This window comes from Salvelinus namaycush, unplaced genomic scaffold (genome assembly GCF_016432855.1).
Source record: "Salvelinus namaycush isolate Seneca unplaced genomic scaffold, SaNama_1.0 Scaffold1370, whole genome shotgun sequence".
Classification (NCBI taxonomy): Eukaryota; Metazoa; Chordata; class Actinopteri; order Salmoniformes; family Salmonidae; genus Salvelinus; species Salvelinus namaycush.
This window is the reverse complement of record NW_024058087.1, coordinates 54448-68516: the sequence shown is the minus strand read 5'-3', so window position 1 is coordinate 68516 and position 14069 is coordinate 54448. Positions and strand designations below refer to the sequence as shown.

The 14069-nt window shown below is 45.2% G+C and overlaps 1 pseudogene; it reads right to left on the bottom strand.

Annotated features, from left to right (window-relative positions):
• Window positions 1-5711: 5711 nt before the first annotated feature.
• LOC120036504 overlaps window positions 5712-14069 on the bottom strand; it is a 55271-nt pseudogene continuing 46913 nt past the window's right edge.

The following is a 14069-nucleotide window of genomic DNA, read 5'->3' as shown; positions in this document are numbered from 1 at the left end:
TGGTTGATTCTCTCTGTGGTGGATCTGTCCCAGCACAGTCTCTCTCTGTGGTTGATCTGTCCCAGCACAGTCTCTCTCTGTGGTGGATCTGTCCCAGCACAGTCTCTCTCTGTGGTTGATCTGTCCCAGCACAGTCTCTCTCTGTGGTGGATCTGTCCCAGCACAGTCTCTCTCTGTGGTTGATCTGTCCCAGCACAGTCTCTCTCTGTGGTGGATCTGTCCCAGCACAGTCTCTCTCTGTGGTTGATCTGTCCCAGCACAGTCTCTCTCTGTGGTGGATCTGTCCCAGCACAGTCTCTCTCTGTGGTGGATCTGTCCCAGCACAGTCTCTCTCTGTGGTTGATCTGTCCCAGCACAGTCTCTCTCTGTGGTGGATCTGTCCCAGCACAGTCTCTCTCTGTGGTGGATCTGTCCCAGCACAGTCTCTCTCTGTGGTGGATCTGTCCCAGCACAGTCTCTCTCTGTGGTGGATCTGTCCCAGCACAGTCTCTCTCTGTGGTTGATCTGTCCCAGCACAGTCTCTCTCTGTGGTGGATCTGTCCCAGCACAGTCTCTCTCTGTGGTGGATCTGTCCCAGCACAGTCTCTCTCTGTGGTTGATCTGTCCCAGCACAGTCTCTCTCCGTGGTGGATCTGTCCCAGCACAGTCTCTCTCTGTGGTGGATCTGTCCCAGCACAGTCTCTCTCTGTGGTGGATCTGTCCCAACACAGTCTCTCTCTGTGGTGGATCTGTCCCAGCACAGTCTCTCTCCGTGGTTGATCTGTCCCAGCACAGTCTCTCTCTGTGGTTGATCTGTCCCAGCACAGTCTCTCTCTGTGGTTGATCTGTCCCAGCACAGTTTCTCTCTGTGGTTGATCTGTCCCAGCACAGTCTCTCTCTGTGGTGGATCTGTCCCAACACAGTCTCTCTCTGTGGTTGATCTGTCCCAACACAGTCTCTCTCTGTGGTTGATCTGTCCCAGCACAGTCTCTCTCTGTGGTGGATCTGTCCCAGCACAGTCTCTCTCTGTGGTGGATCTGTCCCAGCACAGTCTCTCTCTGTGGTTGATCTGTCCCAGCACAGTCTCTCTTTGTGGTTGATCTGTCCCAGCACAGTCTCTCTCTGTGGTGGATCTGTCCCAGCACAGTCTCTCTCTGTGGTGGATCTGTCCCAGCACAGTCTCTCTCTGTGGTGGATCTGTCCCAGCACAGTCTCTCTCTGTGGTGGATCTGTCCCAGCACAGTCTCTCTCTGTGGTTGATCTGTCCCAGCACAGTCTCTCTCTGTGGTTGATCTGTCCCAGCACAGTCTCTCTCTGTGGTGGATTTGTCCCAGCACAGTCTCTCTCTGTGGTGGATCTGTCCCAGCACAGTCTCTCTCTGTGGTGGATCTGTCCCAGCACAGTCTCTCTCTGTGGTGGATCTGTCCCAACGCTACACTGGGCTATTGGCTCTAATCTGTCCCAGTAATACACTGGGCTATTGTCTATAATCTGTCCCAGTAATACACTGGGCTATTGTCTCTAATCTGTCCCAGCAATACACTGGGCTATTGTCTCTAATCTGTCCCAGCAATACACTGGGCTATTGTCTCTAATCTGTCCCAACAATACACTGGGCTATTGTCTCTAATCTGTCCCAGCAATACACTGGGCTATTGTCTCTAATCTGTCCCAGCAATACACTGGGCTATTGTCTCTAATCTGTCCCAGCAATACACTGGGCTATTGTCTCTAATCTGTCCCAGCAATACACTGGGCTATTGTCTCTAATCTGTCCCAGCAATACACTGGGCTATTGTCTCTAATCTGTCCCAGCAATACACTGGGCTATTGTCTCTAATCTGTCCCAGCAATACACTGGGCTATTGTCTATAATCTGTCCCAGTAATACACTGGGCTATTGTCTCTAATCTGTCCCAGCAATACACTGGGCTATTGTCTCTAATCTGTCCCAGCAATACACTGGGCTATTGTCTCTAATCTGTCCCAACAATACACTGGGCTATTGTCTCTAATCTGTCCCAGCAATACACTGGGCTATTGTCTCTAATCTGTCCCAGCAATACACTGGGCTATTGTCTCTAATCTGTCCCAGCAATACACTGGGCTATTGTCTCTAATCTGTCCCAGCAATACACTGGGCTATTGTCTCTAATCTGTCCCAGCAATACACTGGGCTATTGTCTCTAATCTGTCCCAGCAATACACTGGGCTATTGTCTCTAATCTGTCCCAGCAATACACTGGGCTATTGTCTCTAATCTGTCCCAGCAATACACTGGGCTATTGTCTCTAATCTGTCCCAGCAATACACTGGGCTATTGTCTCGAATCTGTCCCAGCAATACACTGGGCTATTGTCTCTAATCTGTCCCAGAAGTACACTGGGCTATTGTCTCTAATCTGTCCCAGCAATACACTGAGCTATTGTCTCTAATCTGTCTCAGCAATACACTGGGCTATTGTCTCTAATCTGTCCCAGAAGTACACTGGGCTATTGTCTCCAATCTGTCCCAGCAATACACTGGGCTATTGTCTCTAATCTGTCCCAGCAATACACTGGGCTATTGGCTCTAATCTGTCCCAGCAATACACTGGGCTATTGGCTCTGCACATAACTCTGTTTCCCTCAGGTAACCTCAGAAGATACAGCGGAGGAAAACACCACAGAGTAAGAGACCAGCGGAAGAGACCACAGGGGAAAACACCACAGAGGACGACACCACAGAGGACAACACCACAGAGGGAAACTCCACAGAGGAAAACACCACAGAGGAAGACACGACAGAGGAAGAGACGACAGAGGACGAGTCCACAGAGAACGAGACCCCAGAGGACAACACCAAAGAGGAAGAGACGACAGAGGAAGAGACGACAGAGGAAGATACCGCAGAGGAGGAGACCGCAGGGGAGGAGGCCGCAGAGGAAGAGACCGCAGAGGAGGAGACCGCAGAGGAAGAGACCACAGAGGAGGAGACCGCAGAGGAGGAGACCGCAGAGGAAGAGACCGCAGAGGAGGAGTCCGCAGAGGAGGAGACCGCAGAGGACGAGACGGCAGAGGACGAGACCGCAGAGGAAGATACTGCAGAGGAGGAGACCCCAGAGGAGGAGACCGCAGAGGAGGAGACCGCAGAGGAAGAGACCGCAGAGGAAGATACCGCAGAGGAGGAGACCGCAGAGGAGGAGACCGCAGAGGAGGAGACCGCAGAGGAAGAGACCGCAGAGGAGGAGACCGCAGAGGAGGAGACCGCAGAGGAAGAGACCGCAGAGGAAGAGACCGCAGAGGAGGAGACCGCAGAGGAAGAGACCGCAGAGGACGAGACCGCAGAGGAGGAGACCGCAGAGGAAGAGACCGCAGAGGACGAGACCGCAGAGGACGAGACCGCAGAGGACGAGACCGCAGAGGACGAGACCGCAGAGGAGGAGACCGCAGAGGAAGAGACCCCAGAGGAAGATACTCCAGAGGAAGATACCCCAGAGGAAGAGACCCCAGAGGAGGAGACCGCAGAGGAAGAGACCCCAGAGGAAGATACTCCAGAGGAAGAGACCCCAGAGGAAGAGACCCCAGAGGAGGAGACCGCAGAGGAGGAGACCCCAGAGGAAGATACTCCAGAGGAAGATACCCCAGAGGAAGAGACCGCAGAGGAAGAGACCCCAGAGGAAGATACTCCAGAGGAAGATACCCCAGAGGAAGAGACCCCAGAGGAAGAGACCGCAGAGGAAGAGACCGCAGAGGAAGAGACAGCAGAGGAAGAAACCGCAGAGGAGGAGACCGCAGAGGAGGTGACCGCAGAGGAGGAGACCGCAGAGGAAGAGACCGCAGAGGAGGAGACCGCAGAGGAAGAGACCGCAGAGGAAGAGACCCCAGAGGAGGAGACCGCAGAGGAAGAGACCGCAGAGGAAGAGACCGCAGAGGAAGATACCGCAGAGGAGGAGACCGCAGAGGAAGAGACCGCAGAGGAAGAGACCGCAGAGGAAGAGACCGCAGAGGAAGAGACCGCAGAGGAAGAGACCGCAGAGGAAGATACCGCAGAGGAGGAGACCGCAGAGGAAGAGACCGCAGAGGAAGAGACCGCAGAGGAAGAGACCGCAGAGGAAGAGACCGCAGAGGAAGATACCGTAGAGGAGGAGACCGCAGAGGAAGAAACCCCAGAGGAAGAAACCCCAGAGGAAGAGACAGCAGAGGAAGAGACAGCAGAGGAGGAGACCGCAGAGGAGGAGACCGCAGAGGACGAGACGGCAGAGGACGAGACCGCAGAGGAAGAGACCGCAGAGGAAGATACAGCAGAGGAAGAGACCACAGAGGAGGAGACAGCAGAGGAAGAGACCGCAGAGGAGGAGACCGCAGAGGAGGAGTCCGCAGAGGAGGAGACCCCAGAGGAAGAGACCGCAGAGGAGGAGACCGCAGAGGAAGAGACCGCAGAGGATGAGACCGCAGAGGAGGAGACCGCAGAGGAAGAGACCGCAGAGGAGGAGACCCCAGAGGAAGAGACCGCAGAGGAGGAGACCCCAGAGGAAGAGACCGCAGAGGAAGAGACCGCAGAGGAAGAGACCGCAGAGGAAGAGACAGCAGAGGAAGAGACCGCAGAGGAGGAGACCCCAGAGGAAGAGACCGCAGAGGAGGAGACCCCAGAGGAAGAGACCGCAGAGGAAGAGACCCCAGAGGAAGAGACCGCAGAGGAGGAGACCGCAGAGGAGGAGACCGCAGAGGAAGAGACCTCAGAGGATGAGACCGCAGAGGACGAGACTGCAGAGGAATAGACGAAAGACGTATAGACCGGAGAGAAAGAGACCGCAGAGTACGAGACCGCAGAGGAAGAGACACCAGAGGAAGAGACCGCAGAGCAATATGAGATGGGAGTTCCATGTAATGATGGTTCTATATAATACTGTACACTTTCTTGAATTTGTTCTGGATTTGGGGACTGTGAAAAGACCCCTGGTGGCATGTCTGGTGGGGTAAGTGTGTGTGTCAGAGCTGTGTGTAAGTTGACTATGCAAACAATTTGGGATTTTGAACACATTAATGTTTCTTAGAAAAAGAAGAAGTGATGCAGTCAGTCTCTCCTCAACTCTTTGCCAAGAGAGACTGGCATCCATAGTATTTATATCAGCCCTCTGATTACAATGAAGAGCAAGACGTGCCGCTCTGTTCTGGGCCAGCTGCAGCTTAACTAGGCCTTTCCTTGCAGCACTCAACCGCTTAACAGGACAATAATGCATAGAAATAGAATGAATATAACTGAGAAATCTTTGACTTACGTTCTATTTCTATGCATTCAATCGTATCCAATAGGCGAAATCCAGATAGATCACTTGAAAAACTGGGCCTTAAACACACTGCCCTCCTAACCCTAACTCTGCTTCATGTAAACTCAGGGTGTAAACTCAGGGTGTAAACTCAGGGTGTAAACTCAGGGTGTAAACTCAGGGTGTTACCTCAGGGTGTAAACGCAGGGTGTAAACTCAGGGTGTAAACTCAGGGTGTAAACGCAGGGTGTAAACTCAGGGTGTTAACTCAGGGTGTAAACTCAGGGTGTAAACTCAGGGTGTAAACGCAGGGTGTAAACTCAGGGTGTTAACTCAGGGTGTAAACTCAGGGTGTAAACTCAGGGTGTAAACTCAGGGTGTTAACTCAGGGTGTAAACTCAGGGTGTAAACTCAGGGTGTAAACTCAGGGTGTTAACTCAGGGTGTAAACTCAGGGTGTTAACTCAGGGTGTTAACTCAGGGTGTTAACCAGGTGCAGTGTGTTTATAACAGGAGTGTGTGAACGTCAGGGTGGCTCTTACCTCTCCGTTTAAGAAGCAGTAGAGAACAGCAACCACAAAGCCCTGGGGAAAGGAAGAACAAAAAGAGCATCAGCTGTCTGTTATAGTCACCCTGACCCTGGGGAGAGTCTGTTACATGAACCCAGTGTACCTTGTTATTCTGTTGTTCATAACAATACAAGGCAGGTAGACTAGTGGTTAGAGGAGGGGAGGCAGGTAGCCTAGTGGTTAGAGGGGGGAGGCAGGTAGCCTAGTGGTTAGAGGAGGGGAGGCAGGTAGCCTAGTGGTTAGAGGAGGGGAGGCAGGTAGCCTAGTGGTTAGAGGAGGGGAGGCAGGTAGCCTAGTGGTTAAGAGGTTGGGCCAGTAACCTAAAGGTTGTCTAGTGGTTAGAGCGTTGGGCCAGTAACCAGCAGGTAGCCTAGTGGTTAAGAGGTTGGGCCAGTAACCTAAAGGTTGTCTAGTGGTTAGAGCGTTGGGCCAGTAACCAGCAGGTAGCCTAGTGGTTAAGAGGTTGGGCCAATAACCTAAAGGTTGCTGGTTCGTATCGCCGACTAGGTGAAAAATCTGTTGATGTGCCGTTGAGCAAAGCCCTTAACCCTAATTGGGCCTCTAAATCCCTCTGGAGAAGAGCATCTGCTAAATGACTCAAATGTAATGCATCATAAGGCTATTCTATGGAATAGATGAGTGGCCCTATATTAAAGGAATGAGTACACAGCTACTCCTGGCATGAATATAGAGCATTGGTTCATTTACAGAACATGATTACATGTCTGTGGCCTAGAGGGAAAACAGAGAGAAGCGAGAGATGCCAGACAAGGAAGTCATATTGACAAGATAAGAGGAACAAGCTGGAGGAGGTTTCTCCGCTAAACCCAAGCTGCTGCCAGCTGGTCTGGCTGCTCTCTCCATTATATAGACCAGGAGAACCACAGCCAAGGTCTGGCTGCTCTCTCTCTCTCCATTATACAGACCAGGAGAACCACAGCCAGGGTTTAAACTCTCTCTCTCCATTAGACAGACCAGGAGAACCACAGCCAGGGTTTAAACTCTCTCTCTCCATTAGACAGACCAGGAGAACCACAGCCAGGGTTTAAACTCTCTCTCTCCATTAGACAGACCAGGAGAACCACAGCCAGGGTTTAAAACATGACCAGTGGGTCTGAATGACCAGTCCATTGGGCCTGGAGTCCTACCAAAGTGTTTTAAAAAGCATCCCTTCCATGAATGTGTTGGTTGCCTGGAGTAACGAATCACCCAGAATGAACTCTCTCTGACTGTTAATCATCAGTCAGAAGGATGTGAAGTCTCACTGTTAGACTGAGTCCCATAAGCCCCCTACACTACACCCATACCACATCTATACTACACATATACTACGCCTATTCCTATACTACACATATACTACACCCATACCACATCTATACTACACCCATACCACATCTATACTACACCCATACCACATCTATACTACACATATACTACGCCTATTCCTATACTACACATATACTACACCCATACCACATCTATACTACACCCATACCACATCTATACTACACATATACTACGCCTATTCCTATACTACACATATACTACACCCATACCACATCTATACTACACCCATACCACATCTATACTACACCCATACCACATCTATACTACACATATACTACGCCTATTCCTATACTACACATATACTACACCCATACCACATCTATACTACACCCATACCACATCTATACTACACATATACTACGCCTATTCCTATACTACACATATACTACACCCATACCACATCTATACTACACCCATACCACATCTATACTACACATATACTACGCCTATTCCTATACTACACATATACTACACCCATACCACATCTATACTACATCTATACCACATCTATACTACATCTATACTGCGCCTATACTACATCTATACTACATCTATACTGCATATATACTACATCTATACTGTACCTATACTGCTCCTATACTACATCTATACTACATCTATACTACATCTATACTACACATATACTACATCTATACTACATCTATAGTGCACCTATACTGCGCCTATACTACATCTATACTACACCTATACTACATCTATACTACATCTATACTGCACCTATACTACATCTATACTACATCTATACTGCATCTATACTACACCTATACTACATCTATACTACATCTATACTACATCTATACTACATCTATACTACATCTATACTGCACCTATACTACATCTATACTACATCTATACTGCATCTATACTACACCTATACTACATCTATACTACATCTATACTACATCTATACTACACCTATACTACATCTATACTACATCTATACTGCTCCTATACTACATCTATACTACATCTATACTACATCTATACTACACCTATACTACATCTATACTACATCTATACTGCACCTATACTACATCTATACTACACCTGTACTACGCCTATACCTACACTACACATATACTGCATCTATACCACACATATACTGCACCTATACTACATCTATACTGCATCTATACTGCACCTATACTGCGCCTATACTACATCTATACTACACCTGTACTACGCCTATACCTACACTACACATATACTACATCTATACTGCACATATACTGCATCTATACTCTACCTATACTACATCTATACCGCACCTATACTACATCTATACTGCGCTTATACTACATCTATACTACACCTATACTGCATCTATACTGCACATATACTGCATCTATACTGCATCTATACTGTACCTATACTACATCTATACTGCATATATACTGCGTCTATACTGCATCTATACTACATCTATACTGCACCTACACTGCACCTACACTGCACCTATACTGCACCTACACTACACCTATACTGCACCTATACTACACCCATACTACAGGTACACTACACCTATACCACACATATACTGCGCCTATACTACATCTATACTACATCTATACTGCACCTATACTGCGCCTATACTACATCTATACTGCATATATACTGCATATATACTACATACATACTACATATATACTGCATCTATACTGCATATATACTACATCTATACTGCATATATACTGCATCCATACTGCACATATACTGCATCTATACTGCACATATACTGCATCTATACTGCACATATACTGCATCAATACTACATCTATACTGCACCTATACTGCGCCTATACTACATCTATACTGCATATATACTGCATCTATACTGCACATATACTGCATCTATACTGCATCTATACTGCATCTATGCTGTATCTATACTGTATCTATACTATACCTATACTACATCTATACTGCATATATACTGCATCTATACTGCACATATACTGCATCTATACTGCATCTATACTGTACCTATACTACATCTATACTGCACATATACTGCGTCTATACTGCATCTATACTACATCTATACTGCGCCTATACCTATACTACATCTATACTGCACATATACTGCATCTATACTGCATCTATACTGCATCTATACTGTACCTATACTACATCTATACTGCATATATACTGCATCTATACTGCATCTATACTGCATCTATACTGTGCCTATACTACATCTATACTGCATATATACTGCATATATACTGCATATATACTGCATCTATACTGCATCTATACTGCACCTATACTACATCTATACTGCGCTTATACTACATCTATACTGTGCCTATACTACATCTATACTGCATATATACTGCATATATACTGCATCTATACTGCATCTATACTGCATCTATACTACATCTATACTGCGCCTATACCTATACTACATCTATACTGCACATATACTGCATCTATACTGCATCTATACTGCATCTATACTGTACCTATACTACATCTATACTGCACCTATACTACATCTATACTGCGCTTATACTACATCTATACTACACCTATACTGCATCTATACTGCACATATACTGCATCTATACTGCATCTATACTGTACCTATACTACATCTATACTGCATATATACTGCGTCTATACTGCATCTATACTACATCTATACTGCGCCTATACCTATACTACATCTATACTGCACATATACTGCATCTATACTGCATCTATACTGCATCTATACTGTACCTATACTACATCTATACTGCATATATACTGCATCTATACTGCATCTATACTGCATCTTTACTGCACCTATACTACATCTATACTGCATATATACTGCATATATACTGCATATATACTGCATCTATACTGCATCTATACTGCATCTATACTGCGCCTATACTACATCTATACTGCATATATACTGCATATATACTGCATCTATACTGCATCTATACTACATCTATACTGCGCCTATACTACATCTATACTGCATATATACTGCATATATACTGCATCTATACTGCATCTATACTACATCTATACTGCATCTATACTGCACCTATACTACATCTATACTGCATCTATACTGCACCTATACTGCGCCTATACTACATCTATACTACACCTATACTACATATATACTGCATCTATACTGCACCTATACTACATCTATACTGCATCTATGCTGTATCTATACTACATCTATACTGCACCTATACTGCGCCTATACTACATCTATACTACACCTATACTACATATATACTGCATCTATACTGCACCTATACTACATCTATACTGCATCTATACTGTACCTATACTACATCTATACTGCATATATACTGTGTCTATACTGCATCTATACTACATCTATACTGCGCCTATACCTATACTACATCTATACTGCACATATACTGCATCTATACTGCATCTATACTGTACCTATACTACATCTATACTGCATCTATACTGTACCTATACTGCATCTATACTGCATCTATACTGCATCTATACTGCATCTATACTGTACCTATACTACATCTATACTGCGCCTATACCTATACTACATCTATACTGCGTCTATACTGCATCTATACTACATCTATACTGCGCCTATACCTATACTACATCTATACTGCACATATACTGCATCTATACTACATATATACTGCATCTATACTGCACCTATACTACATCTGTACTGCATCTATGCTGTATCTATACTACATCTATACTGCACCTATACTGCGCCTATACTACATCTATACTACACCTATACTACATATATACTGCATCTATACTGCACCTATACTACATCTATACTGCATCTATGCTGTATCTATACTGTACCTGTACCACATCTATACTGCACCTATACTACATTTAAACTGCATCAATACTGCACCTATACTGCATCTATACTACACCCATACTACATCTATACTGCATCTATACTGCATCTATACTGCATCTATGCTGTGGCTATACTACATCTATACTACACCTATACTGCATCTATACTACACCCATACTACATCTATACTGCATCTATACTGCATCTATACTGTGGCTATACTACGCCTATACTACATATATACTACACATATACTACACATATATTGCATCTATACTACATCTATACTACATCTATCCTGCACTACATCTATGCTACAGCTATACCACACGTATACTGCACCTATACTGTATCTATACTATGCCTATACCACACCTATACTGCATCTATACTATACTACATATATACTACACATATACGACATCTATACTACGCACATCTATACTACACTTATACTACACCTATACTACACTTATACTACACCTATATTATACCTATACTACACCTGAAGAGTTGGTTCAATCTTTGGAGAAACCGTGGAAAATGAAACATGTTTGGAGGGGAAAGTTAGCTGAATTTTGCAACCCTGGTGGTTCCATACCTGGAATGATCCCAGTATGAGGTCGAAGACCAGCCGTTGCTCTGTGTTCACCTGCTCTGGGATGAAGGCAAACACGATGAAGTTGATCCCAAAAAGAGGGATCAGCAGCAGGGTGGACTTGGCCAGCCTCCTACATAGAACAACAAACAGAACAGAAAATCAAGAAGTAGCTTTATGACTAGTACCTAGTAATTCAACAGTCTCATTCATCCTTTTAAACAGAACATCAAGAGAACATCAAGTAGCTTTATGACTAGTACCTAGTAATTCAACAGTCTCATTCATCCTTTTAAACAGAACACCAAGAGAACATCAAGTAGCTTTATGACTAGTACCTAGTAATTCAACAGTCTCATTCATCCTTTTAAACAGAACACCAAGAGAACATCAAGTAGCTTTATGACTAGTACCTAGTAATTCAACAGTCTCATTCATCCTTTTAAACAGAACATCAAGAGAACATCAAGTAGCTTTATGACTAGTACCTAGTAATTCAACAGTCTCATTCATCCTTTTAAACAGAACATCAAGAGAACATCAAGTAGCTTTATGACTAGCGACTAGTAGCTAGTTGTTAATCCGTCCCAAGAAAAGTAGCCACAGAGAGCTGAGTTCTAAACCACAAAGAGCTGAGCTCTAAACCACAGAGAGTTGAGCTCTAAACCACAGAGAGTTGAGCTCTAAACCACAGAGAGTTGAGATCTAAACCACAGAGAGTTGAGCCACTAAACCACAGAGAGTTGAGCCACTAAACCACAGAGAGTTGAGCTCTAAACCACAGAGAGTTGAGCCACTAAACCACAGAGAGTTGAGATCTAAACCACAGAGAGTTGAGCCACTAAACCACAGAGAGTTGAGCCACTAAACCACAGAGAGTTGAGCTCTAAACCACAGAGAGTTGAGCCACTAAACCACAGAGAGTTGAGCTCTAAACCACAGAGAGTTGAGCCACTAAACCACAGAGAGTTGAGATCTAAACCACAGAGAGTTGAGCTCTAAACCACAGAGAGTTGAGCTCTAAACCACAGAGAGTTGAGCCACTAAACCACAGAGAGTTGAGCCACTAAACCACAGAGAGTTGAGATCTAAACCACAGAGAGTTGAGCCACTAAACCACAGAGTGTTGAGCCACTAAACCACAGAAAGTTGAGCTCTAAACCACAGAGAGTTGAGCCACTAAACCACAGAGAGTTGAGCTCTAAACCACAGAGAGTTGAGCTCTAAACCACAGAGAGTTGAGCTCTAAACCACAGAGAGTTGAGCCACTAAACCACAGAGAGTTGAGCCACTAAACCACAGAGAGTTGAGATCTAAACCACAGAGAGTTGAGCCACTAAACCACAGAGAGCTGAGCCACTAAACCACAGAAAGTTGAGCTCTAAACCACAGAGAGTTGAGCTCTAAACCACAGAGAGCTGAGCCACTAAACCACAGAGAGTTGAGCCACTAAACCACAGAGAGTTGAGCCACTAAACCATAGAGAGTTGAGCCACTAAACCACAGAGAGTTGAGCCACTAAACCACAGATAGTTGAGCTCTAAACCACAGAGAGCTGAGCTCTAAACCACAGAGAGTTGAGCTCTAAACCACAGAGAGTTGAGCCACTAAACCACAGAGAGTTGAGCCACTAAACCACAGAGAGTTGAGATCTAAACCACAGAGAGTTGAGCCACTAAACCACAGAGAGTTGAGCTCTAAACCACAGAGAGTTGAGCTCTAAACCACAGAGAGTTGAGCTCTAAACCACAGAGTTGAGCCACTAAACCACAGAGAGTTGAGCTCTAAACCACAGAGAGTTGAACCACTAAACCACAGTGAGTTGAGATCTAAACCACAGAGAGTTGAGCCACTAAACCACAGAGAGTTGAGCAACTAAACCACAGAGAGTTGAGCTCTAAACCACAGAGAGTTGAGCCACTAAACCACAGAGAGTTGATCTTTAAACCACAGAGAGTTGAGCCACTAAACCACAGAGAGTTGATCTCTAAACCACAGTCATCAGTTAGTATTGGAATGTGTTCATGTTCAATACACATCTCCTCAGTCATCAGGCAGTACTGGAATGTTTTCATGTTCAGTACACATCTCCTCAGTCATCAGTTAGTATTGGAATGTTTTCATGTTCAGTACACATCTCCTCAGTCATCAGTTAGTATTGGAATGTGTTCATGTTCAATACACATCTCCTGTTTTGTTAATTTGGATCTGTGTTATTAAACTCTCCTTCTGCTTCCTGACTTGCTGCGTAAACCTGACAATGTAGTTGTTTTTCCATCCTAAGCTTAGTTGAATGCACTTTTACGTACGTCTCTCTGAATGAGAGTTTATGCTGAATGACTAAAATGTCAAATCTGACCTGCAGAGATATACAGTACTGAGCGCCACAGCAGTACTGGTTGGACTAGAGCCATACTAACGAATACTGGTTGGACTAGAGCTATAGTAACGAATACTGGTTGGACTAGAG